General features: G+C 37.6%; 1 protein-coding gene across 1 annotated transcript in view; it reads right to left on the bottom strand.

Moving 5' to 3' along the window:
* FAF1 (Fas associated factor 1) overlaps window positions 1–27,984 on the bottom strand; it is a 534,212-nt gene that overhangs the window by 373,822 nt on the left and 132,406 nt on the right. The window lies entirely within an intron of this gene.

Raw genomic sequence — 27,984 nt, 5'->3', positions numbered from 1 at the left:
TACATATAGTTATGATAAACTTTAATTTATAAATTAGGTACAGTAAGATATTAACAGCAATAATAATATAGAACTACTGTAACAATATATTGTAATAAAAGTCATGTGAATGTGGTCTTTCCCTCCCTAAATATCTCACTGTACTATACTGCAGGTAACTGAAACCACTAATAAGGGAAGACAACTCTATACTAATATGCATAGCTGCATATTAGGCATAATATGCCTAGGCAAAGTAATACTAGGCATAATATTAGCCTAATATTATAGCTGCATATTATGTGTACAGTATACGTAGTAACTATGCATATTAGTGTATGCTATATTGCAAAATAACATTAGGCATCATATTACTAATATCATACCCAATAATTAGAAGCAAACCAGATGCCCAACTACAGACAAATGTTTTGGATATACCATATTTTATGGGTACAATAAAATAAAAAACAAACTGACTGTAGATAAATTCAAAAAAACAAACCGACTACAGATACATTCATCTACATGGATGTATCTCAAAAACATTACAGATATTCAAAAAACAAGCCAATTATAGATATATTCAACTACATGTATGTATCTCAAAAACATTATGCTAAGTGAATAGTTAGATACGTAAGAGTAAATACTAACTCAAAACAGAAAAAACCAACAACCTTATTTAAAAAATGGGCAAAGGACTTGAATAGACATTTCTCCAAAGACATACAAATGGCCAATAAGTACATGAAAAGGCCCAACATCACTAATCATTAAAGATGCCGAGCTCCACAAATCATTAGAGAAATGCAAATCAAAACTACAATGAGATACCACCTCACACCCATTAGGATGGCTACTATCACACACACACACACACACACAGACACACACACCCAGAAAATAAGTGTTGGCAAGATGTTGAGAAATTAAAACCCTTTTGTACTGCTGATGGGAATGTAAAATGGTATCATTGCTGTTGAAAACAATATGACATTTCCTCAAAAAGTTAAAAAGAGAATTATCATATGGTGTAGCAATTCCATTTCTGGGTATACAACAAAAAGAATTAAAAGCAGTCTCTTAAAAAGATATTTTTAAATTATTTTTAATAATTTCAATAATTATTTTAGATTCTGGGGGTACATCTGCCAATTTGTTACATGGCTATATTGCATGATGCTGAGGTTTGGTGTATGACTGATCCCAGGTCATGAGCAAAGTACCTAATAGGTACTTTTTCAACCCTTGTCCACCTCCCCTCTAGTAATCCCCTGTGTCTATTGTTGCCATCTTTATGTCCCTGAGTACCTAGTGTTTAGCTCCTGCTTATGTGAGAATGTGCTTTGGTCCTGAGTTAATTCGCTTAGGATTATGGCCTCCAGCTGCATCCATGTTAACGTAAAGGACATAATTTCATTCTTTTTTATGGCTGCATAATATCCCATGGTGTATATGTACCATATTTTCATTATCCACTCTGTTGATGGGCACCTAGATTGATTCCATGTCTTTGCTATGGTGAATACTGCTGTGATGAACACATTTCGGTAGAAAGATGTATTTTCCTCTGGATATATACCTAGTAATGGTATTGCTGGGTAGAACAGCAGTTCTTTTTAAGTTCTTTGAGAAATCTCTAAACTGCTTTCCACCGTGAATAAACTAATTTACATTTCTACCAACAGGGTATAAGTGTTTCCTTTTCCCTATAGCTTCATCAGCATCTATTATTTTTTTACTTTTAGTAATAGCCATTCTGGCTGGGCACAGTGGCTCATGCCTGTAATCCCAGCACTTTGGGAGGCCGAGATGGGCGGATCACTTGAGGTTAGGAGTTCGAGACCAGCCTGGCCAACATGGTGAAACCCTGTCTCCACTAAAAATACCAAAGAAGTTAGCCAGGCATGGTGGTGCACGCCTGTAGCCCCAGCTACTATGGGGGCTGAGGCAGGAGAATCGCTTGAACCTGGGAGGTAGAGGTTGCAGTGAGCTGAGTGAGATCAAGCTACAGCACTCCAGCCTGGGCGACACAGTGAGACTCTGTCTTAAAAATAAAAATAAAAATAATTTTAAAAAGCCATTCTTACTGGTGTGAGATGGAATCTCCTAGTTTTGATTTGCATTTCTCTGAATATTAGTGATTTTTTTTTCATGTTGTTGGCCATTATACGTCTTATTTTGAGAAGCGGTCATTCACGTCTTTTGCCCACTTTTTTTTTTTTTTTTTTTTTTTTTTTTTTTTTTTTTTTTGAGACTGAGTCTTGCTCTGTCGCCCAGGCTGGAGTGCAGGGGTGCGATCTCGGCTCACTGCAAGCTCCAACCTCCCGTGTTCACGCCATTCTCCTGCCTCAGCCTCCCGAGTAGCTGGGACTACAGGCGCCCACCACCACGCCTGGTTAATTTTTTGTATTTTTAGTAGAGATGGGGTTTCACCGTGTTAGCCAGGATGGTTTCGATCTCCTTGACCTCGTGATCCTTCCACCTCGGCCTCCCAAAGTGCTGGGATTACAGGCGTGAGCCACCACGCCTGGCTTTTGCCCACTTTTTAATGGGGCTATTTGTTTTTTAGCTTGTTCAAATTTTTAAGTCCTTTGTAAATCCTGGATATTAGGCCTTTGTCAGGTGCATATGTTGCGAATATTTTCTCCCATTCTATAGGTTGTTTGTTTACTATATTGATAGCTTCTTTTGCTCTGCAGAAGCTCTTTAGTTTAATCAGGTTTCACTTGTCAATTTTTGTTTCGGTTGCAAATGCTTTTGAGGACTTAGTCATAATTCTTTGCCAAGACCGATGTTTAGAATGGCATTTCCCAGGTTTTCTTCTAGATTGTTATAGTTTGGGGTCTTACATTTAAATCTTTCATCCATCCTAATTTAGTTGTTGTGTATGGTGAATGGTAGGGGTCTACTTTCATTTTTTCTGAATATGGCTAACCAGCTATCCTAGCATCATTTATTGAATAAGGAGTCCTTTCTTTGTTGCTTATTTTTGTTAACTTGTTGAAGATTAGATGGCTGTAGGTGTGCAGCATTATTTCTGGGTTCTTCACTCTGCTCTATAAGTCTATGTGTCTGTTTTTGTACTAGTACCATGGTGTTATGGTTACTTTAGTCTTACAGTATATTTTGAAGTCGGGTAATGTGATGCCTCCAACTTTGTTCTTTTTGCTCAGGATAGCTTTGGCTATTCATAAAAGAGATAATCGTACACCCATGTTTGTATGTTCATAGGAGCATTATTTACGATAGATAAAACATGGAAGCAACCCAAGTGTCCATCAACAGACGGATAAGCAAAGTGTAATATATCCATACAATGGAATATTATTCAGCTTTAAAAAGGAAGGAAATTCTGACATGCTACAATATGGATGACCCCTGAAGATATTATACTAAGTGAAATAAGCCTGTCACAAAAAGACAAATACTCTATGATTCCATTTACATGAGGTATTGAGAGTAGTCAAAATTGTAGAGACAGACAGCAAAATGTTGGTTGCCAGAGGCTGGCTATACAAGTTAATGGGGAGTTACTGTTTAATGGGTACAGGGTTTCAGTTTTAAAAGATGAAAAGAGTTAGAGAGATGGGTGGTAGTGATGGTTGCATAAAATTATGAATATATTTAATGACACCAAACTGCAAACTTAAAATTGGTTAAGATGGTAAGTTTTATGTTATGTGTATTTTATCACAATAAAAAAAGATTTTTAAAAATTTAAACAGAAATAGAGAATCACTACTAACAGGCACAGGGTTTCTTTTGCTGGGGATGAAATGTCCTAAAATTAGATTATAGTGTTGGTTGCATAACCCTGTGAATATATTTAAAGAGTACAATTTACTCTTTAAATAGGTGAATTCCACGATATGTGAATTATATCTCAATAAAGCTGTAAACAAAGAATGATATTTTATCTTTAATTCACAAAATACTTTCAATAGTACATATTCTGCAATAATAAAGGGCTCGAAAAAGGCAAATACTATATAATTCCACATAAATGAAAACTCTAGAAAACAAAAATCTAATCTATAGTTAAAGAAAACAGATCAAAAATTGCTTGAGGTGGGCAGAGAATGGACAGCAAGAAAATTTAAGGATAACTATGGTGTTAGTTACACAGGTGCACGTATCTGTCAAAACTTATCAAATTTTACAGTGGAAATGAGTTTATACATAAATTATACCTCAATAAATTTTTAAAGAAGAACAACAAAAAATTCCATCTCAAACACACTAAAGTGGGTGAAATTAAAAAGACTATCAACACCAAATAATGGCAAGGATTTGGAGCAAGTGGAACTCTCATACATTGCTGGTGGGAATGTAAAATGGTGCAGCTACTTTGGAAACAGCTTGGCAGTTTCATATAAAGCTAAATAAAACTTTGGTATAAAGTTAAGTTATATTCCCACAATTCCATGCTTAAGAATTTACCCAAAAGAAAAAAAGTCTACCAAAGACCAGTATACAAATATTCATACCGGATACAACCAAAATGTCCACCAACCAATGAATAAACAGATTGAATAATATTCACGCAAAAGAATGCCATTCAATAATCAAAATGAATTTCTTATACATGCAACAATATGGATGAATCTCTCAGACATTATGTTGAGTGAACAATGCCAGGTATAAGAGTGCATACTGTATGATTTCCTTCATACAGCTTGAGTATCCCTTATCTAAAATGCTTGGGACCAGAATCATTTTGGATTTTCGATTTTTTCAGATTTTGGAATATGCGCAGACCCACAATAGGAAATCTTGAAGGCCAGGCAGAGGCAGAGCTTGCAGTGAGCCGAGATCGCGCCACTGCACTCCAGCCTGGGCGACAAAGCGAGACTCCATCCCCCCTGCCCCCCCCAAAAAAAAAAGAAATCTTGGAGATGGGACCCCAGTCTAAACACAAATTCATTTATGCTTCATATATATCTTATACACATAGTCTGAAGTTAATTTCATACAATATTTTAAATAATTTTTTGCATGAAATAAATTTTTGGCTTCATTTAGACTGTGACCCATCACATAAGGTCAAGGGCAAAATTTTCTACTTGTGGCATCATGTTGGCATTCAAAAAGTTTCAGATTGTGAAGCATTTTGGATTTCAGATATCCAGACTAGGGATGCTCAACCTGTATAGAGTTCTAGAATATACAAGACTACTAATATGTGGTAATAAAAATTAGATCCGTGCTTGCCTAGAGTAGAGTTGGGGGTTACTAACCAAAAAAGAAATTTTCTGACAATGATAGAAATCTTGATTGAGGGAGGGGGAATTGGACACATGATATATATGTGTGCCAAAATTCATAGGGCTATCTACATTTAAAATCCGTATGTTTTACTATACGTAAATTGCAGTGGCGCACGACTGTAATCCCAGCACTTTGGGAGACTGAGAAGGGGAGATCGAGTGAGCCTAGGGGTTTGAGACCAGCCTGGGCAATACAACGAGACTCTGTCTGTAGAAAATTTAAAAATTAAAAAAAAAAAAATTAGCTAGGCATGGTGGTACACACCTGTAATCCCAGCTACTTGAAAGGCTGAGGCAGAAAGATCACTTGAGCCCAGGAGTTCGAGACTGCAGTAGCTATAATCACACCACCATACTCCAGCCTGGTCAACAGAGCAAGACTGACTGACTCACACACACACACACACACAAACACACACACACACACTCTTTCTCTCTCCCTATATATATATAGTATTGTATACCAGCTATTGTATACCAGCTCAGCACTTACTAGGAAATTTATTTATTTATATATGTAAATATATTTCTATATTTATATATATTTATTAAATATAAATAAATAATTTTTCCACTTTAATTGACAATTTCATGGAATGCTAGAAAAATGCAATCTCAGATGCATGTGTTGCCCCATTAGCTAGTATAGCAATCCATATGTCGTTTGTACGTGCCCAGCATCCTTTCTCCTCCCCATGCCTTTTTATATGAGGTACTTAAAGTAGTTGAATTCACAGATACAGAAAGCAGAACGGTGGTTACTAGGGGATGGGGTGGAGAGGGTAGGAAAGGGGGAATTGTTGCTTAATGAATATGGAGTTTTAGTTTTGCAAGATGAAAAAGTTCTGGAGAATTTTTTCACAACAATGTGAATATAGTTAACATCAAGTATTTGTATTCTGACAGACCTGTTTTCAAATCCTGGTTCTAGCATGTATTTATTACCCATGTGATGTTGGTGATGTTTCTCCCCAGGCTTAATGGGGTATAACTGACAAATAAAAGTTGTGTATATTCAAGGTGTACACTGTGATGATTTGATATATGTATACACTGTGTAATGATTACCATAATCAAATTAAGCAACACATCCATAACTACACTTAGTTACCTTTTCTGTGCATATGTGTTTGTGTGCATGTGTGACAAGGACACTTAAGATCTGCTCTCTTTGCAAATTTCAAGAAGTAAACAATATAGTATTATTAGCTATGGTCATTATGCTATACATTAGATCCTCAGAATTTATTCATGTTACAACTGAAAGTTTGTACCCTTTGACCAACATCTCCCCATTTCCCAGCCCCTGGTAACCACCATTCTAACCTCTCTGTTGCTATGAGTTTGACACGTTTAGGTTCTACATGTAAGTGAGGTCACACAGATGTTGGTCTTTTTGTGTCTGGTTTATTTCACTTAGCATAATGTCTTCCAGCTTCTTCCATTTTGTATTTGGCAGGATTTCCTTCTTTTAATGGCTGAATATGTGTGTGTGTGTGTGTGTGTGTGTGTATGTACACATACCAGATTTATAGTGTGTGTGTGTGTGTGTGTGTATGTACACAAACCAGATTTTCTTTATCCATTCATTCACTGATGAACATTTAGGTTGTTTCCATATGTTAGCTAATGTGAATAATGTTGCAATGAGCACAGGGCTTGGTCATGTTACTACACTAAGATTTGTGGTTGGTGCAAAAGTAATTGCGGTTTTTGCCATTACTTTCAATGGCAAAAACCACAATTATTTCTGCACCAACCTAATAGTTTCTTCATCTATAAAATGGAGGAAATAATGCTGCCTGACACCACAAGGTTGTTATAAGAATTAAATGAAATAATACAGATAAAGTACTCTGTGTTAGCTGCCATAATTAGCTAACATCAATATGTAACTTTAAAAAATATATATATTTTGTTGTGTGTTATATGCCAGTGGAGCATAAATATCTGCCTCACACTGGGCTAGAAATTCAGATATATCAAACTCCTGCTTCCAGTGAGGTAGTATGGAATGAGTGCCAGAAATCATATTTTTTTACAAGCTCCTCAAATGATTCTGAGGCATAGCCAAGTTTGAGAAAAATTCAGATAGTTTTTAGCATACATATTAAAGGAATATAAAAAAACTTTTACTATGCCATACCATTCTTATTTCCCATGGGCCCTTTATTATTTCAGAAGTTAATGTCTAAAGGCAAAGAGCCTTCATAAACTCATGTATTATTAAATATGCTCAAAGTACTCAGGCTCTGGAGCCAGAAAGCTATTGTATACCAGCTCCAGCACTTACTAGGAGCATAATTTTGAGAAAGTTACTTAGTTTCTCTCTGCTTCAGTTTTCTCCTGGTAAAACAGAAGTGGATAACAATACCTGTTTATCAGGTTTCTAGGAAACTTGCTAATACATCAAAAGTGCTTAAATAATGCTTGATACACAGAAAAGTACTCAATAAAGATGAACTGCTTTTACAGTAATTATTGTCATATTGATACCCTTTTTTAAAATCACAAACGGTTTTTAATCAAAATTTTTGAAGGCAAAGAATGAACACTATAAAGAAGTAGATTGCAGACAACTTATTTCTCAGATGTTTCCTCTTCACTTGTTAAATGGCCTACGATCATCAAAATGCTCTGATTACAGATAAGATGAGGAGACCAAAGCAGAAGAAAAGTGGGTAGGTTAACAGCCCTACAACTTAAAATTTAAATTTCTTTTTATTAACCCTGCTGTATATTTTTGCAGTAGAAAAGAATTCCAACTGGCAATCCTAGAACAGATCCTAACAGCCAAATATTTTGTTTTAATAAGTTCTAATTTGATTTTTTTTCCAGGAGAAAAAAAGAAACCAGAATGCAGAACAATGTAAGAAATGTAACCATTCCACAATCTGTTTTTAGTCAAACGCAAAGAATGTTCACCGAACTCTTCCAAGTAGATATCACTATCAAAATAGCCCAACAGGCAGAATCAAGACTGGTCCAGACGAAATTAAACACAAGGGAATATGAGGCAGATCCTAAAACTAATGGTACCTTAAACAATTCACCTCTTGTCAAATTAACACCTATGAGTGAAAACCAAATAGCAGACTGGAAAAACTACAGGGCTAGGAACAAAAAGATTTGACAACCAAGATTTCATTTACTGAAACCAAAATATAAGAAAGGTGTTTTGTGTGACAGTCACCTACTTCTCCTTCACAGGTCTTTGCCCCACTCTGGGTAACACAGTGATTAGACTTTAGTCAGCCTCCCATAAACACCCACTCACCTCTCTCCCTTCTGCTCACTATATAACTGCCTTCTCTATTCAATGAAATGTGGAGAGGAAAGGAAGACTGTCAATAGTCCTTTCCCAGATTGAATTTGCGAGCTAAAACCTAAAAGCAACAGAAATGTCTAAAGGCTAGTAGTTTTTTTGGTGTTTTTTTTTTCTTTCTTTCTTTCTTTCTTTTTTTTTTTTTTTTTCTTTTGAGATTCAGTTTCGCTCTTGTTGCCCAGGCTGGAGTGCAATGGCACGATCTCAGCTCACTGCAACCTCTGCCTCTCGGGTTCAAGTGATTCTCCTACCTCAGCCTCCTGAGAAGTTGGGGTTACAGGCAGGCACCACAACACCCAGCTAATTTTGTATTTTTAGTAGAGACAGGGTTTCTCCACATTGGTGAGGCTGGTCTCCAACTCCCGACCTCAGGTGATCTGCCCGCCTCGGCCTCCCAAAGTGCTGGGATTGCAGGCGTGAGCCACCGCGCCCGGCCAAGGCTAGCAGTTTTAAGGGTTTATGAGTTAGACATCCCGCAGTATGCAAGGGAAGATTTTTGGATCGGATGGTTGAACAAAGCCATAAAGCTATATCTGCTTTATATTACAAGCAGCAGCAGAAGGAAAACACTCTTCCTTGTTAACAGCAACCCTGAATATAGCTGCCTACATATTTTGAGGTTGATGTACATTTAAAATCAATTTAATTCAGGAAAGTAGGTGGCAATTACTCTGTACAAAGAACTGTGCTGGGTATTGTGAATAATACATGGACAACACAGCCCCAAACCTTGGGGAACTAGAAAGAGGAATAAGATAAGCACAGAAAGAATAACATAAGCACATAAAATATCTACAATATTAAGCAGAATACAGCAAGTGTCTATACCTCATTAAATGGCAATTCCATTCTTCCATCTTGCCAGGTCAAAAATCTCACAGTTATCCTCAACTCCCTCTTCATCTCATTATCATCATTTTAGATGATAACAGTGAACATAAGGTAAAGTTCTTTTCCTAAAAATGTCCCAAAGAAAAGAGAAAACTACCTTACCAACGAGTTGTTCTACTTACTTTATTTTTGAAAACAATAAAAAAAAACTGTTTGGAAAAGACATATATCCTGAAAAACAACTTCAAGGAATATTGGTTTGGGACACTGAAAAGAGGTTACCCACCGAAAACAGTTAAAGAGAATGGCAAAGAAATTAAAAACAGATTTCATAATTATTTGGGGGGTGCAGACTCACAATTAAAACTTTTAGATCCCAATATAAATAGGCCCATTAATGATCAATTGAAAGGGTTTCATTGTAAAGCTCATGAATAGCAAATGATTACTTGTGACAGGAGATAAAAATTCCCAGGGAAAGTATCATACTTAGATTTTTTAAAAATGCTTTATTTAAAACCATGTAAGTAAAAATTAAAACCATGTGTTCTGGAAAATTATAAAAGAGACTAAACCTGGTAAAGAGAAAGGCTAATTTTAAAATGCATATGAAGAGTGTAAATAATGTTATTTCATCAAACAAGTATAAAAAATTTTCTAAAGTAACATATACTTTTAAATATGCATGTATGACTATTTTAACAAGCTAAATACAATCACTATTTCTTCCACTAGCTTAAAAGTTTATATATTCAAGTTAATTTATTTTAAAAGCATCTAGGCTTATCCATTCCAGTAGGCACCAAGCCCAATTCAAGTCTCTCCTCCATTATGTGAGCGTTCTCAATCATTCTCATCCTCTCTCAATTTTTACTGCCAAAACCTATTTGAAGATAGTTATTATACTGATCATTCATTTAGCACATACTGTAGTCTGCCTTATAATAATGTTAATCCTTTTTCTCCCCTATATTTCTTCTTTGCATCAACCATAGCACTTAAAGTTGACTAATTAATGCGGAAAAAAAAAAGGGAACACTTGTACATTGTGGGTGGGAATATAAATTAGTACAACTACTATGGAAAACAATATAGAGGTTCCTCAAAAAACTAAAGATAGATTTACTGTATGATGTAGCAATTCCACTGCAGGGTATACATCCAAAGAAGAGATAGTTGCACTCCTATGTCTATTGCAGCACTATTCACAATAGCCAAGATATGAAATTAACCTAAATGCCTACCAATGAATGAAGAGATTTAAAAACATATGGTCCCGGGAGGAGCCAAGATGGCCAAATAGGAACAGTTCCGGTCTACAGCTCCCAGCGTGAGCAACGCAGAAGACGGGTGATTTCTGCATTTCCATCTGAGGTACCGGGTTCATCTCACTAGGGAGTGCCAGACAGTGGGCGCAGGTCAGTGGGTGCGCGCACCGTGAGCGAGCCGAAGAAAGGCGAGGCATTGCCTCACTCGGGAAGCTCAAGGGGTCAGGGAGTTCCCTTTCCTGGTCAAAGAAAGGGGTGACAGAGGGCACCTGGAAAATCGGGTCACTCCCACCCGAATACTGCGCTTTTCCGACGGGCTTAAAAAACAGCACACCAGGAGATTATATCCCAGACCTGGCTCAGAGGGTCCTACGCCCGGGGAGTCTCGCTGATTGCTAGCACAGCAGTCTGAGATCAAACTGCAAGGCGGCAGCGAGGCTGGGGGAGGGGCACCCGCCATTGCCCAGGCTTGCTTAAGTAAACAAAGCAGCTGGGAAGCTCGAACTGGGTGGAGCCCACCACAACTCAAGGAGGCCTGCCTGCCTCGGTAGGCTCCACCTCTGGGGGGCAGGGCACAGACAAACAAAAAGACAGCAGTAACCTCTGCAGACTTAAATGTCCCTGTCTGACAGCTTTGAAGAGAGCAGTGGTTCTCCCAGCACGCAGCTGGAGATCTGAGAACGGGCAGACTGCCTCCTCAAGTGGGTCCCTGACCCCTGACCCCTGATCCCCGAGCAGCCTAACTGGGAGGCACCCCCCAGCAGGGGCAGACTGACACCTCACATGGCCGGGTACTCCAACAGACCTGCAGCTGAGGGTCCTGTCTGTTAGAAGGAAAACTAACAAACAGAAAGGACATCCAAACCAAAAACCCATCTGTACATCACCATCATCAAAGACCAAAAGAAGATAAAACCACAAAGATGGGGAAAAAACAGAGCAGAAACACTGGAAACTCTAAAAAGCAGAGCGCCCATCTTCCTCCAAAGGAACGCAGTTCCTCACCAGCAACGGATCAAAGCTGGACGGAGAATGACTTTGACGAGCTGAGAGAAGAAGGCTTCAGATGATCAAATTACTCCGAGCTACGGGAGGATATTCAAATCAAAGGCAAAGAAGTTGAAAACTCTGAAAAAAATTTAGAAGAATGTATAACTAGAATAACCAATACAGAGAATTGCTTAAAGGAGCTGATGGAGCTGAAAACCAAGGCTCGAGAACTACGTGAAGAATGCAGAAGCCTCAGAAACCAATGCGATCAAATGGAAGAAAGGGTATCAGCGATGGAAGATGAAATGAATGAAATGAAGTGAGAAGGGAAGTTTAGAGAAAAAAGAATAAAAAGAAACGAGCAAAGCCTCCAAGAAATATGGGACTATGTGAAAACACCAAATCTATGTCTGACTGGTGTACCTGAAAGTGATGGGGAGAATGGAACCAAGTTGGAAAACACTCTGCAGGATATTATCCAGGAGAACTTCCCCAATCTAGCAAGGCAGGCCAACATGCAGATTCAGGAAATACAGAGAACGCCACAAAGATACTCCTCGAGAAGAGCAACTCCAAGACACATAATTGTCAGATTCACCAAAGTTGAAATGAAGGAAAAAATGTTAAGGGCAGCCAGAGAGAAAGGTCGGGTTACCCACAAAGGGAAGCCCATCAGACTAACAGCAGATCTCTCGGCAGAAACTCTACAAGCCAAAAGAGAGTGGGGGCCAATATTCAACATTCTTAAAGAAAAGAATTTTCAACCCAGAATTTCATATCCAGCCAAACTAAGCTTCATAAGTGAATGAGAAATAAAATCCTTTACAGACAAGCAAATGCTGAGAGATTTTGTCACCACCAGGCCTGCCCTAAAAGAGCTCCTGAAGGAAGCGCTAAACATGGAAAGGCACAACCGGTACCAGCCGCTGCAAAATCATGCCAAAACGTAAAGACCATCGAGACTAGGAAGAGACTGCATCAACTAATGAGCAAAATAAACAGCTAACATCATAATAACAAGATCAAATTCACACATAACAATATTAACTTTAAATGTAAATGGACTAAATGCTCCAATTAAAAGACACAGACTGGCAAATTGGATAAAGAGTCAAGACCCATCAGTGTGCTCTATTCAGGAAACCCATCTCACGTGCAGAGACACACATAGGCTCAAAATAAAAGGATGGAGGAAGATCTACCAAGCAAATGGAAAGCAAAAAAAAGGCAGGGGTTGCAATCCTAGTCTCTGATAAAATAGACTTTAAACCAACAAAAATCAAAAGAGACAAAGATGGCCACTACATAATGGTAAAGGGATCAATTCAACCAGAAGAGCTAACTATCCTAAATATACATGCACCCAATACAGCAGCACCCAGATTCACAAAGCAAGTCCTGAGTGACCTACAAAGAGACTTAGACTCCCACACATTAATAATGGGAGACTTTAACACTCCACTGTCAACACTGGACAGATCAATGAGACAGAGAGTCAACAAGGATACCCAGGAATTGAACTCAGCTCTGCACCAAGCGGACCTAATAGACATCTACAGAACTCTCCACCCCAAATCAACAGAATATACATTTTTTTCAGCACCACACCACACCTATTCCACAGTTGACCACATACTTGGAAGTAAAGCTCTCCTCAGCAAATGTAAAAGAACAGAAATTACAACAAACTATCTCTCAGATCACAGTGCAATCAAGCTAGAACTCAGGATTAAGAATCTCACTCAAAACTGCTCAACTACATGGAAACTGAACAACCTGCTCCTGAATGGCTACTGGGTACATAACGAAATGAAGGCAGAAATAAAGATGTTCTTTGAAACCAATGAGAACCAAGATGCAACATACCAGAATCTCTGGGATGCATTCAAAGCAGCGTGTAGAGGGAAATTTATAGCACTAAATGCCCATAAGAGAAAGCAGGAAAGACTCAAAGTTGATACCCTAACATCACAATTAAAAGAACTAGAAAAGCAAGAGCAAACATATTCAAAAGCTAGCAGAAGGCAAGAAATAACTAAAATCAAAGCAGAACTGAAGGAAATAGAGACATAAAAAACCCTTCAAAAAATTAATGAATCCAGGAGCTGGTTTTTTGAAAGGATCAACAAAATTGATAGACCGCTAGCAAGACTAATAAAGAAAAAAAGAGAGAAGAATCAAATAGATGCAATAAAAAATGATAAAGGGGATATCACCACTGATCCCACAGAAATACTAACTACCATCAGAGAATATTACAAACACCTCTATGCAAATAAACTAGAAAATCTAGAAGAAATGGATAAATTCCTCGACACATACACTCTCCCAAGACTAAACCAGGAAGAAGTTGAATCTCTGAATAGACCAATAACAGGAGCTGAAATTGTGGCAATAATCAATAGCTTACCAACCAAAAAGAGTCCAGGACCAGATGGATTCACAGCCGAATTCTACCAGAGGTACAAGGAGGAACTGGTACCATTCCTTCTGAAACTATTCCAATCAATAGAAAAAGAGGGAATCCTCCCTAACTCATTTGATGAGGCCAACATCATCCTGATACCAAAGCTGGGCAGAGACACAACCAAAAAAGAGAATTTTAGACCAATATCCTTGATGAACATTGAAGCAAAAATCCCCAATAAAATACTGGCAAACCGAATCCAGCAGCACATCAAAAAGCTTATCCACCATGATCAAGTGGGCTTCATCCCTGGGATGCATGGCTGGTTCAATATACGCAAAACAATAAATGTAATCCAGCATGTAAACAGAACCAAAGACAAAAACCACGATTATCTCAATAGATGCAGAAAAGGCCTTTGACAAAATTCAACGACCCTTCATGCTAAACACTCTCAAGAAATTAGGTATTGATGGGATGTATCTCAAATATAATAAGAGCTATCTATGACAAACCCACAGCCAATATCATACTGAATGGGCAAAAACTGGAAGCATTCCCTTTGAAAACTGGCACAAGACAGGGATGCCCTCTCTCACCACTCCTATTCAACATAGTGTTGGAAGTTCTGGCCAGGGCAATTAGGCACGAGAAGGAAATAATGGGTATTCAATTAGGAAAAGAGGGAGTCAAATTGTCCCTGTTTGCAGACGACATGATGGTATATCTAGAAAACCCCATTGTCTCAGCCCAAAATCTCCTTAAGCTGATAAGCAACTTCAGCAGTCTCAGGATACAAAATCAATGTACAAAAATCACAAGCATTCTTATACACCAACAACAGACAAACAGAGAGCCAAATCATGAGAGAACTCCCATTCACAATTGCTTCAAAGAGAATAAAATACTTAGGAATCCAACTTACAAGGGACGTGAAGGACCTCTTCAAGGAGAACTACAAACCACTGCTCAAAGAAATAATAGAGGATACAAACAAATGGAAGAACATTCCATGCTCATGGGTAGGAAGAATCAATATTGTGAAAATGGCCATACTGCCCAAGGTAATTTATAGATTCAATGCCATCCCCATCAAGCTACCAATGACTTTCTTCACAGAATTGGAAAAAACTACTTTAAAGTTCATATGGAACCAAAAAAGAGCCCGCATCACCAAGTCAATCCTAAGCCAAAAGAACAAAGCTGGAGGCATCACACTACCTGACTTCAAACTATACTACAAGGCTACAGTAACCAAAACAGCATGGTACTGGTACCAAAACAGAGATATAGATCAGTGGAACAGAACAGAGCCCTCAGAAATTACGCCACATATCTACAACTATCTGATCTTTGACAAACCTGAGAAAAACAAGAAATGGGGAAAGGAGTCCCTATTTAATAAATGGTGCTGGGAAAACTGGCTAGCCATATGTAGAAAGCTGAAACTGGATCCCTTCCTTACACCTTATACAAAAATCAATTCAAGATGGATTAAAGACTTAAACATTACACCTAAAACCATAAAAACCCTAGAAGAAAACCTAGGCATTACCATTCAGGACATAGGCATGGGCAAGGACTTCATGTCTAAAACACCAAAAGCAAGGGCAACAAAAGCCAGAATTGACAAATGGGATCTAATTAAACTAAAGAGCTTCTGCACAGCAAAAGAAACTACCATCAGAGTGAACAGGCAACCTACAAAATGGGAGAAAATTTTCGCAACCTACTCATCTGACAAAGGGCTAATATCCAGAATCTACAATGAACTCAAACAAATTTACAAGAAAAAAAGAAACAACCCCATCAAAAAGTGGGCAAAGGACATGAACAGACACTTCTCAAAAGAAGACATTTATGCAGCCAAAAAACACATGAAAAAATGTTCACCATCACTGGCCATCAGAGAAATGCAAATCAAAACCACAATCAGATACCATCTCACACCAGTTAGAATGGCAGTCATTAAAAAGTCAGGAAACAACAGGTGCTGGAGAGGATGTGGAGAAATAGGAACACTTTTACACTGTTGGTGGGACTGTAAACTAGTTCAACCCTTGTGGAAGTCAGTGTGGCGATTCCTCAGGGATCTAGAACTAGAAATACCATTTGAACCAGCCATCCCATTACTGGGTATATACCCAAAGGACTGTAAAGCATGCTGCTATAAAGACACATGCACACGTATGTTTACTGCAGCATTATTCACAATAGCAAAGACTTGGAACCAACCCAAATGTGCAACAATGATAGACTGGATTAAGAAAATGTGGCACATATACACCATGGAATACTATGCAGCCATAAAAAATGATGAGTTCATGTCCCTTGTAGGGACATGGATGAAACTGGAAATCATCATTCTCAGTAAACTATCGCAAGAACAAAAAACCAAACACCGCATATTCTCACTCATAGGTGGGAAGTGAACAATGAGAACACATGGACACAGGAAGGGGAACATCACACTCTGGGGACCTAAAGTATAATAATAAATAAATAAATAAATAAAAACAAAACAAAAAAAGAAATAAACAATGATAGCATGATGATTATAAAAATAAAGAGAGCTTGAGTTACTTTAAAAAAAAAAACATATAGTGCATATACACAATGGAATATTATTCAGCCATAAAGAGAATGAACTCATGTCATTTGCAGCAACATGGATAGAAATGAAGAACATTATATTAAGTGAAATAAGCCAGGTACAAGGAGACAAATTACATGTTCTCAATCATATGTTAGAGCTAAAAAAAAATTTTATCTCATGAAAGTAGAGAGTAGAATGATGGGAGGGATAGGGGAGGTTGGGAAGGGTAGGAGAAAGGGGAGATAAGAGAGTTTAGTTAATTAGTATAAAAATGCAGTTAGATAGAAGCAGTAATTTCTAGTATTCAATAACACAACAGAGTGACTATAGTTAACAATAGTTTAGTGTGTATTTCAAAATAGCTAGAAGAGAAGATTTGGAATGCTCCCAACACAAAGAAATGATAAGTGTTTGAGGTGATGGATATCCTAATTACTGACTGTATCATTACACACTGTACACATGTATCAAAATATCACATGCAACTCATAAATATGTACATTATGTGTCATTTTTTTAATTGGGGAGGAAAAGCCCAAAAATATTTCTGAGACAAACCTTAAATATAAAAACCTAAAAATGTTAAAATGAAGTTTGTAAAACTAGAAAAATAAATATCATGAAAATACTAACAGAAGTTTTCTATCTACTAACTATGTAACAAATATTACAAAGTCCTATGTAATACAAGACATAGGACTTTAAGGCAAGAGGGAGGTCTTTTTCATAATGAAAAAAGGGTCAATCTACCCAGAATATGTATCATCTCTAACTCTGTAGATACCTAAAGAGCACATGATCAAAACAGAATTAAAAAAATAAATAGAAAACTCCATAATCATAGGGGAGATTTTAACATATATCTACCAGTAATTGATAGAGAAGGGGAAAAAAACAAAATTAGTAAGAATATAGAAGACCTGAACACAAAAAAACCTGACATAATAACAAAGATAACTGGATCTAACAAATCCAGACTAGGCATTCTTCTCATGTGTACAGAAAACATTTACCAAAATTTCAGTATGTATTGACCAATAAAGCAAATCTCAATGAATTTCAAAGGACTGAAATCACATAGTATATTCTCTAAACAAAGTGGAGTTAAGCTAGAAAACAGCACTAAAAAGTTAAATAGAGAATGCCTCTATGTTTGAAAATCAAGCAGTATACCTCAAAATAACTCTCAGGGTCAAAAAAGAAATTAAAACAAATTACATATTTAAATTAATGTTTAATAATGAAAATACATGATGGCAAAACATACGATATGCATCTAAAGCCATGTTTGAGTGGAAATGTATAGCCTTAATGATACATATTAAGTATGAAGACTTCAAGAAATGATCTAAGCACTCATATCGATAAATTATAAAAATGAAAGCAAATTAAAACCAAAGAAAGAAGAATTTAAATGTAAAGATAAATATGAAAAATTTTAAAAAGAGTAAACAAATACTCTTTCTTGTGTGGAGAAAGCCACAAATATTCTCAAAAGTCCATAAAAAAGAATCCAGTAAAAACTGGATCTTTAAGCTGGGCACAGTGGCTCATGCCTGTAATCCCAGCACTTTTGGAGGCTGAAGCGGGTGGATCACTTGAGATCTAGAGTTCAAGACCAGCTTAGCCAACACGGTGAAACCTCATCTCTACTAAAATACAAAAATTAGCTGGGCGCAGTGGCACACACCTGTCATCCCAGCTACTCAGGAGGCCGAGGCAGGAGAATCACTTGCACCCGGGAGGCAGAGATTGCAGTGAGCCAAGATCACGCCACTGCACTGGAGCCACCTGGGAGAGAGTGAGACTCCATCTCAAAAAAAAAAAAATGGATCTTTATTAAGACTACTAAAATTAATACACCCTTGGCCATAGTCAAGAAAAAGAGACAGTGGATCCACATGTTCGGTATTAGAAATAAAAGAGGAAAGTCTGTACAAATCCTACAGATATTTAAAAGATCATAAAAGAATATTATGAACTTTATGCCAATAAATATGAAAATTTAGATAGACAAATTCTTAGCAAAATACAATCTGTGAAGACACAAGAAAAAACAGAAAAATCAGTTTAGTCTTATATCTACTAAAGATACCAAATCTTTAATTAAAAACCTTCTCACAAAAAAATTCCAGACACAGCTTCACTAATGAATTCCACCAAACATACCTAAAGATTATTTAAAGAATACCTAAATACCTAAATAAAATATCTGAATAAAAAATATCTAATGAATATCTTAAAAATACCTAAACCAATATCAAAAGAAAAATGTACATAATTACGACAGAGAGTCTAAAAGAGTACTAAGAGACAAGTTCAATAAATGGAAGGATATTCTATGTTCATAGATTTGAAGACTTTATACTGTAAATATGTTAATTCTTCCCAGATTCATCTTCAAATCTGATATGATCTCAATTACAATCCTGGAATATTTTTTGAGGAAATTGGTAACCTGACTGTAAATATATGTGAAGATACAAAGACCCGAGAATATCCAAGACCATCTTAGTAAAGAAAAAGTTCAAAGACCTACACTACCAGGTTATCAAGACTTTTAATAAATAAAACAGGGTAGTACTGAATGAAGCAAGTATAGACAAATAAACAAATATAAAAGACTAGAGAATTCAGAAACAGTCCCATACAGGTAGGAATACTTGATTTACGACAAAGATGGCACTGCAGAGAAGTAGGGAAAGAAGGGTCTTTTCTTTTTTTTTTTTGTCTTTTTTTGAGACGGAGTCTCAGTCTGTCGCCCAGGCTGGAGTGCAGTGGCACGATCTTGGCTCACTGCAAGCTCCACCTCCTGGGTTCATGCCATTCTCCTGCCTCAGCCTCCCAAGTAGTTGGGACTACAGGCGCCCACCACCATGTCCGGCTAATTTTTTGTATGTTTTAGTAGAGACGGGGTTTCACCATGTTAGCCAAGATGTTTTCGATCTTCTGACCTCGTGGTCCGCCCACCTTGGCCTCCCAAAGTGCTGGGATTACAGGAGTGAGCCACCGCGCCCGGCCAAGAAGGGTTTTTTCAATAAATGATGGTTAAATGGATACCCCATGAGGAAAACAAAACAAAACTTCAGCCTCTCTTATACCAACACAAAAATTAACTTTCGATAAATTACAACACTAAATGTAAAAGGTAAAAACAATGCTTCTAAAAGAAATGCAGGAAAATGTCTTCATGAGCTGAAGGTGGACAGATTTCTTTGAAAACAGGATCCAAAAAAACAAAAAGGAAAGAATAAACTGAACTACACTAAAATTAGTTATTCTTGCTCATTAAAGACTCATTAAAAGGGCAAAAACACAAGCCACAGAATAGATGATGATCTCTGCAACACACAACAAAAAGCTTCTATCCAGAAAATATAAAAAACTCTTGTAAATCAACAGGAAAAAGACACACAGTTCAACAGAAAAGAAAGAAAAAGATTTGAATAGGCACTCACAAGACAGCATCCCCAAACGGCTATTAATAATCTGGGAAGTATAATTTAAAATCACAATGAAATGCCTCTAAGTTCAAAATAATGGATTAAAAACTAAAAAGGCTGACAGGTAGTGAGTGGCAAGAATGTAGAGCAACTGGAACTCTCAAACTCTGCCAGTAGAGAGTAGGAGATAGGTTGTACTGACAACCACTTTCATGAAAGCAGTAATGTGATATAATCATAGTGTGGTGAGGGGTGGGTAAGGGAGAGGCATTCCTGTGAGGAGCTGTATTTTAAAGTCAAAGCAGATGATGGTACCAGGCCAAATTGAAGGGTCTGTTGTGTGGTGGGATAAAACAAACAAAAAAGGCATTATTCTTCAATTTCTTTTTTAATGAGATCTCACAGTTTTGCTTCCACAGTATCACCTACTATGAATACAGAATTTACTGTAAACTATAAATCAATTCACCCCCAACAAAGCGACCTCTCATTAGAGTCTAACCTCAACAGTGTTGACAACCATCTGCTGCCTTCCTTAACACATTCCACAAAAGGAAAACAGGCATGTGTGCCAAAGTAGGAAGCTGAGACTGCAACTCAGGATTAAAGGCAGTCAAAGGTAACACCCCTTCCCAAAAGTCCATTTCTCTTTCAGAGCATTCTGTACTTAGTGGAAACATCAGGAAAACAAGAAACTACCTACACACCCTTCTCTTTTTTCCTATTCCACTTGTTTCTTCTAAATCTGGACAGCTGACATTATATCCTGTTACTGAGCTGCCAATTATTGACAAACCAAGAGCCAGCATTCCAGTTGTTTAAACCTCATGAGCCAAACTGCTTTTGCAAGTGAGAAGAATAAGAAAAATATCATTGTAAATCAAAAAGCACTACTAGTTTGAAAGAAATTGTGAGGTTACAAAAGAAATAATGTTTTGGTAATTAGAATCTGGCATGCAGGTACCACCTAAACCTTGGTGTCTTGCTATGTCCCTTTTAGGTTCAGGTGGGCTGATGGAAGAGAACTGCATCTACATCAGAGACATCTAGATTAACACAGTATATCTAACTCTCTCTTCATGACCCCCAGGGTATCATTCTTGTTTCTTTTTGTTTTTGTTTTTTGGGTTTTTTTGGTTGTTTTGAGACAGAGTCTTGCTGTGTTGCCCAAGGTGGAGTGCAGTGGCATGATCTTGGCTCACTGCAACCTCCACCTCCTGGATTCAAGCGATTCTGCTGCCTCAGCCTCCAGAGTAGCTGGGACTACAGGCACGTGCCACCATGCCCAACTAATTTTTGTATTTTTAGTAGAGACGGAGTTTCACCATGTTGGCCAGGCTGGTCTCAAACTCCTGACCTCAACTGATCTGCCCGCCTCAGCCTCCCAAAGTGCTGGGATTACAGGCGTGAGCCATTGCACCCAGCACCACAGGGTATCATTTAAGACACAGAGACATTGGGAAAAAGGTTGTTCTTATAAACTTTCTATAATAGTTATTAGAGTTAATTCAAATTGACTGTTAGATCAATACAGACTGACCATCTCAGCAACTAATACATCTTCTATAAACATTTCCAAGTTTTACCAACCTATATTTTGTAATCTGAATAGAATTTGTTATTAGTTTATCAAATAGATTAGCCAGTGTATATTGTGGCTTCCTCCAGGGCTCAATTTTTTTTTTTTTTTTTTTTTTTTACCAACTCCAATGGCTTCCCATCTCATTTTAAAATAAAAAAAAAAAAAACACATTTAAAACTTTACTGAAGAACATAAAAAGGAATGTTGAAAAAATGAGAAGTTATTCCTGACTGCAAAGACTACTGAAATGATGCCAACTGATCCCAAACGAACTTATAAGAATAAAGAAATTCTAGAGGTAATATCAACAGAATTTTTTGGTAACCTAAACCCATTTGGAAGAAAAAAAGTCGAAAACAACAAAAACATTTTTGTAAAAGAGTATAATGAAAATATACTTGACTCATCATTTGTAAGTAAACATTATAAAGCTACATTAAGGAAAACCATTTGAATCTAGTTCAAAAACAGATTTTTAAAATCACAAAAACAACAAAGGAATAGCCCCAAAGAAACCATAGTATATAGAAAAATTCAACATATGCTAAAGGTGACTTGAGTCAGTAGACAAAGCAGGGATTTTTTTTTTAAAAAGTTCCCAATTAACAAATAATTAGCTGAAAATTTAAATCACTATTTACACAGTAACAGATCTTTAATGCACTCTTTAAGTGCACTCCATGATCCAGCAGCACTTAAGAACCTATGACTTCTTAAGCTACTCTCTTTTGACCCAGTGTCTTTACACCTGATATTAGCTTTTTCAGCAAATTCCTTGTCTTTCTTCAAGATTTAAATGTGCAACTTTAGGCCCCTCCAGAACAAATATAGAACCTGTCTTCTGTATTCCTACAGCACCATGCCCAGCCTGTCATATTGTACTGCAGATACTGGTGTCTACATCTGCCTTCCAGTGACACTGGGAGCTCCTTAAGAACAAAGAATATATCGGCCGTCTTTCTCTACACCTTCCCCTTGTACAGTGTTGGGGTTCTTTACATGTTTGTTGAGCAAATGAATGAATATGATCAAGAGAAAACAAGACCCCTACTGATAAGAGTTTTTTCTAATTGCTAGTAGCTTCCTATAGTGGGTTGAATAGTGTGTCTAAAAAATTCATGTCTTTTTCTAAAAATGTGAGCCTTACTTGGAAACAGGATCTTTGTAGATGGGATTAAAGGAAGGATTGGGATTACATTGGTAATCCCAGATGGTAGATCCTATAACCCATAAGAGTATCCTTATCAGAGACAAAAAAAAAAAAAAAAGAACTGAGACACAGAGAAGGCCCTGTGAAGGGTGGTAACGTGAGCCACTCCCCATCACTCATATTACCACCTGCGCTCCGCCTCTCGTCAGATGAGCAGCAGCAATAGAGTTTCACAGAAGCATGAACCCTATTATGAACTGTGCATGCGAGGGATCTAGGCTGTGTGTTCCTTATGAGAATCTAATGCCTGATGATCTGTCACTGTCTCCTATCACCCCCAGATGGGACCGTCTAGTTGCAGGAAAATAAGTTCAGGGTTCCCATTGATTCTACATCATGGTGAGTTGTATAATTATTTCATTATACATTACAATGCAATAACAGAAATAAAGTGGAGAATAAATGTAATGAGCTTGAATCATCCCAAAACCATCCTCTACTCCAGTCCGCAGAAAAATTGTTGTCTACAAAATCAGTCCCAGGTGCTAAAAAGGTTGGGGACTGCTGATTTAGAGGACTACTAGCAGAAAAGACATTAGCACCAGCAGCCTCAACAGTTGTTACCACTGTCCAGTACTGGCACAGAATCCAGCAGTAGCAACAGGAACAAATTGGTCACTCAGCACTTCCCAGACTTAGTATCAACTTTGATAAAGAAAGATTTCTAGCTCTCTTGATTGTCTGGGCTAGTAAGTGCCAATAGCACCCTCAGAGTACAGTAAAGATGTTTTCTAAAGCTCCCTGTTTAACAAATATGAGAGTTTGACAAACACTAAATTTAAAGTGTGCAATTTCAATAATATTAAGAAGACCACCTTCCTCACAGTGCAAATCCAAGTGAAGAAAATCCTCAATACCAAAACTTCACAACCTTGGAAAATGATGAGTAAGTAAGGATAGTTATTTGTTTTTACTGAAGGTTCCCAACCTCTTTTCCCTGTCTTTACGCTGTTTCTGACTGATAATCCTCTTTCTGTGTGTTTTAGGGAGCTGTTTCCCCATGTGGGAAAATAACATTTTCTGTGTAAATCTGAAAATAACTATGTCTCTAGTTATAAAGTTCCATTTCTTTGCATCCTCTTTTGAAGCTAAGGCAGAAATAAGAAAAAAAAATTAAGCTATTTATTTCTCTCAAAATAGAATACCTAGTTCTCTGTTTAAGTCAACACAGGCTTCAAATCTTGGAGTCCTTTTTTGCAGCAAAGACAGGATCTGCAGAGAAGACAATCACTCTACTATGCTGTTATGGCCTTTTTTTTTCCCCTTACACCAACCAATTCTGACATCAACTTTGCAATTCTCCAATCCTCTGAACACCAACTGGGTCTCCAACAATTCAATTCTATTCTGACACTAACTACCCAGAGTTAATGTCGGACTCTGTAGGTTTAAGAGTCCACAAGATTGCCCTCACTTCAAATGCCAATTGCAAGTATTAGGTCCCCTGGTTACCCAGAATGCAGTCCATCTTGGCTACAAATGTGAAGTTTCCACAACCCCCTCCTGAGGTTTGATATTTGGCTAGTACTCACAGAACTCAGGAAAATGCTTTTTCCTTACCATTACAGGCTTATTATAAAAAAAAAAAACAAAAAACTCAGGAACAGCCAAATGGAAAAGATACACAGGGTGGTAAGGTGTATGGGGGCGGGTGTGTGGGAGACAGTGCTTCTATGCACTCTGCAGGTATGCCAACATCTCAGCACCTCACTGCATTCACCAATCTGGAAGCTTTCCAAATCCTGTTGTTTAGGGGTTTTATGGAGGTTTCATTACATAGGCACAATTGATTATCATTAGCCACTGGTGATCAACTTAATCTCCATCCCCTGTCCTCTCCCCAGAGGTTGGGGAGGTCATGCTGAAAGTTCCAAGCTTCTAATCAAGGCTTGTTCTTCCTGGCAACTAGCCCCCATCCTGAAGCTATCTAGAGGCCCACCAAGAGTAGCCTCATTAGAACAAAAGACACTTTTATTACCCTTATGGCTCAGGAAATTCCAAGGGTTTTAAGACCTCTGTGCCAAAAATCAGGGACAAAGACCAGATATCTTTCTGTGATACCACATCTGCCCTTACCATCTCAAATTGTAAAGTTTCTTTCACAATTATTTCTCCTTTTCCAAATATTGATCACATTCCAGGCGCTCATGAAACCACATTACTCTCTTAACTGGTCTCTCTGCATTCATCTGGTTTATCCCCTTTGATATGGTTTGGATTTATGTCCTCGCCCAAATCTCATGTCAAATTGTAATCCACAATGTTAGAAGAAGGGCCTGGTGGCAGGCGACTGGATCATGGGGCGGATTTCCCCCTTGCTGTTCTCATGATAGTGAGTTCTCAGGAGATCTGGTTGTTTAAAAGGGCGTGGCACCCCTCCCTTCGCCCTCTTCCTCCTGGCGCCAGCCATGTAGGACGTGCCTGCTTCCCCTTTACTTTCCTTCCACCATGACTGTAAGTTTCCTGAGGCCTCCCCAGCCATGTTTCCTGTACGGCCTGCAGAACTGTAAGCCAATTAAATTTCTTTTCTTTATAAATTACCCCGTCTCAGGTAGTTCTTTATAGCAATGTAAGAATGGACTAACACACCCTTCCAACCCATCCTACACATTCTGTCAAAGTGAAACTCATAAGACCACTACCAACATGTCATCTCTCTGCTCAAAAGCCTTCCCAAGAAAATCAGAGTCATTGGGAAAGACAGGTAAGAGGTCAGGAAACACTTAATTCAACCTGCTATTAGATGGATGAGATAATTGAGGCCAAGAGACCAAGGCCAAATTACAGTAACTTGCCTAAGAAAGTATGGCAAATAAGTGGCAGAGCCGAAACTAGAAATCAGGTCCCCTAATTACTATTCCAATACTCAAGATGAACAAAACAAATAAATATAAAAGTCACAACAACCTCTATGGAAAAACTGATATATGTTAGCCTCCCTAAGGAAAAGTATATTCATAGTGTGGGGATTAGAAGGAGGTTCACTAATCTCCATTCAGTAATAAACATTTACTGAACACTGAATATCTGTGAGGTGTGACTTTCAACGAATTCACAGTATTACAGCAAAAGGCATGAAAACAAATAGTTATAATGTAGTTCTGTAACAGATGTATGCACACGGCAAAGAAAAAATACCTAATACAGCCAGTGAAGGCATTATAAAGACTTCCTATAGGAACTTACTCTTTGGAGTCTTGAATAATGAATGCAACAGATAACACAGCAAAGAATGAAAGACTAGGGTAGTAACAATTATAAGGGCAAGCAGTTATGACAGACTAAAGCTTTAATTCCATTTTTCAGTGTGGCTGAAGAGTAGCACAGATGTGAGGAAGTATGTGAAGATGAGAAAAGAAGGCAAGAACTAGATTATATGAAGTGCTTTATTTGCCATTTTCATTCTATCAATGAAGAGAAGCACTATGACCAGAGTGGGATTTTAGAAAGATCACTCTGTCAATAGCACAGAAGCTCAACTAAAGAAAATAAGGTTGAATACTGAAAAACTGAGTAGGTAGGCTCTTCCAGTAATCCAAACTGAGACTTAAGCAATGGCAGTGTTATAAAAAGTTAAGAGAAAGATTTAAGAGAAATTTGCTTATGTACATTGGAAAGAATGCAGACTCTAGAGTTTAAGACCTAAATTCAAATCCCCCAGTCACTGTCTATGAGCTTTGCAACTTAGAACAAATCATTTAACAGGAGGCTGAGGCAGGAGAATCACTTGAACCCAGGAGGTGGGGGTTGCAGTGAGCCGACATTGCGCCACTGCACTCCAGCCTGGGTGACAAAGCAAGACTCCATCTCAAAGAAAAAAAAAAAAAAAAAAAAATCACTTAACCTTGTTAAGCCTATTTCCAAATCTCTATTATGAAACTGTAAAATTGGAGACACCATCTAAACACAGTAGCTGCTGAAAGAATTTAATAAGATTCATGAAAATCATCGAACACATAGAACCAGATATTAAATATGTACTTGAAAAACATTAGTTCTCTTCCCCATTTCTTCTCCCCCTAGAACCAATTAGGTAAGAGTATAGTAATTGTAGGATGCCTTCCAGATATGCGACTGGTCTATTTGGGTAGATCAAGGCACCATTACCAAGGAATAATCTACAGAGGAAAAAAGGAACAAGTTTGTGGTACACTGCATTTAAAATAATCTGTGGGACATCAAGGTTGATACAGGGAAGACTGCAAGGCTTAGGAGGGAAGTCTGGGCACAAAAGTAGCTGGCTATGATCTTGGGAATATTTCTCTAAAACACACTGTTCATTTGTAAAGTGAAGAAAATACCACCTATCTCATCTATTTCACAAAATAGAAATAGGATGTACACAAATACTCCCTCTGTATGTAGTTTTTTGGGGGATTTTTGTGTGTGTGTTTTTGTTTTTTGTTTATTTATTTTATTTTTTTTTTTTTGAGACAGGGTCTCATTCTGTTGTCCTGGCTGGAGTGCAGTGATGTGATCACAGCTCACTTTAACTTTGAACTCCTGGGCTCAGGCGATCCTCCCACCTCAGCCTCCCAAAGTGCTGGGGTTATAGCATGAGTCACCAAGCCCAGCCATGTTTTGTAAACTGTAAAACATTCTTAAATCATGGAGTAGCATTATTAAACTGTAGGAAACAAAATAATAAATAAGTATTGAACATACATTCAATAATCTCTTACAAAGGATAATGTTAGAGACAAAAATTGGACCAAAATAGTAAGTTGCACTGTCCTAATGTTACAGTTTATTCTTTGTGGAGATTTTGCCCCCAGCTTTTAAAAAAAATTTCCATCTAGAGAAAACTTGAAAGAAAAGTACAATGAACATCAATGTACCTTTCACATGGATTCAATAATTGTTAATACTCTGACAAGTTTACTTTCATCCTTTCTGGTCAAATACATATACCATTTCTTTCACATTTGAAGGTAGGTTGCAACCTTATAAACATACACAATTATTATGTGTCAATTAAAAATAAAACAATTTTAAAAGAAAGTAAATTGCAAGCATTATGACACTCTGTCCCAGCATTTAATCTTAAGAATAAGGATATTCTCTTTATAACCACAATATC

Source organism: Pongo abelii, chromosome 1 (assembly GCF_028885655.2).
Source record: "Pongo abelii isolate AG06213 chromosome 1, NHGRI_mPonAbe1-v2.0_pri, whole genome shotgun sequence".
Taxonomy (NCBI): domain Eukaryota; kingdom Metazoa; phylum Chordata; class Mammalia; order Primates; family Hominidae; genus Pongo; species Pongo abelii.
Note: the sequence above shows the minus strand (reverse complement) of the source record. Positions and strands in the feature narration are given on the sequence as shown.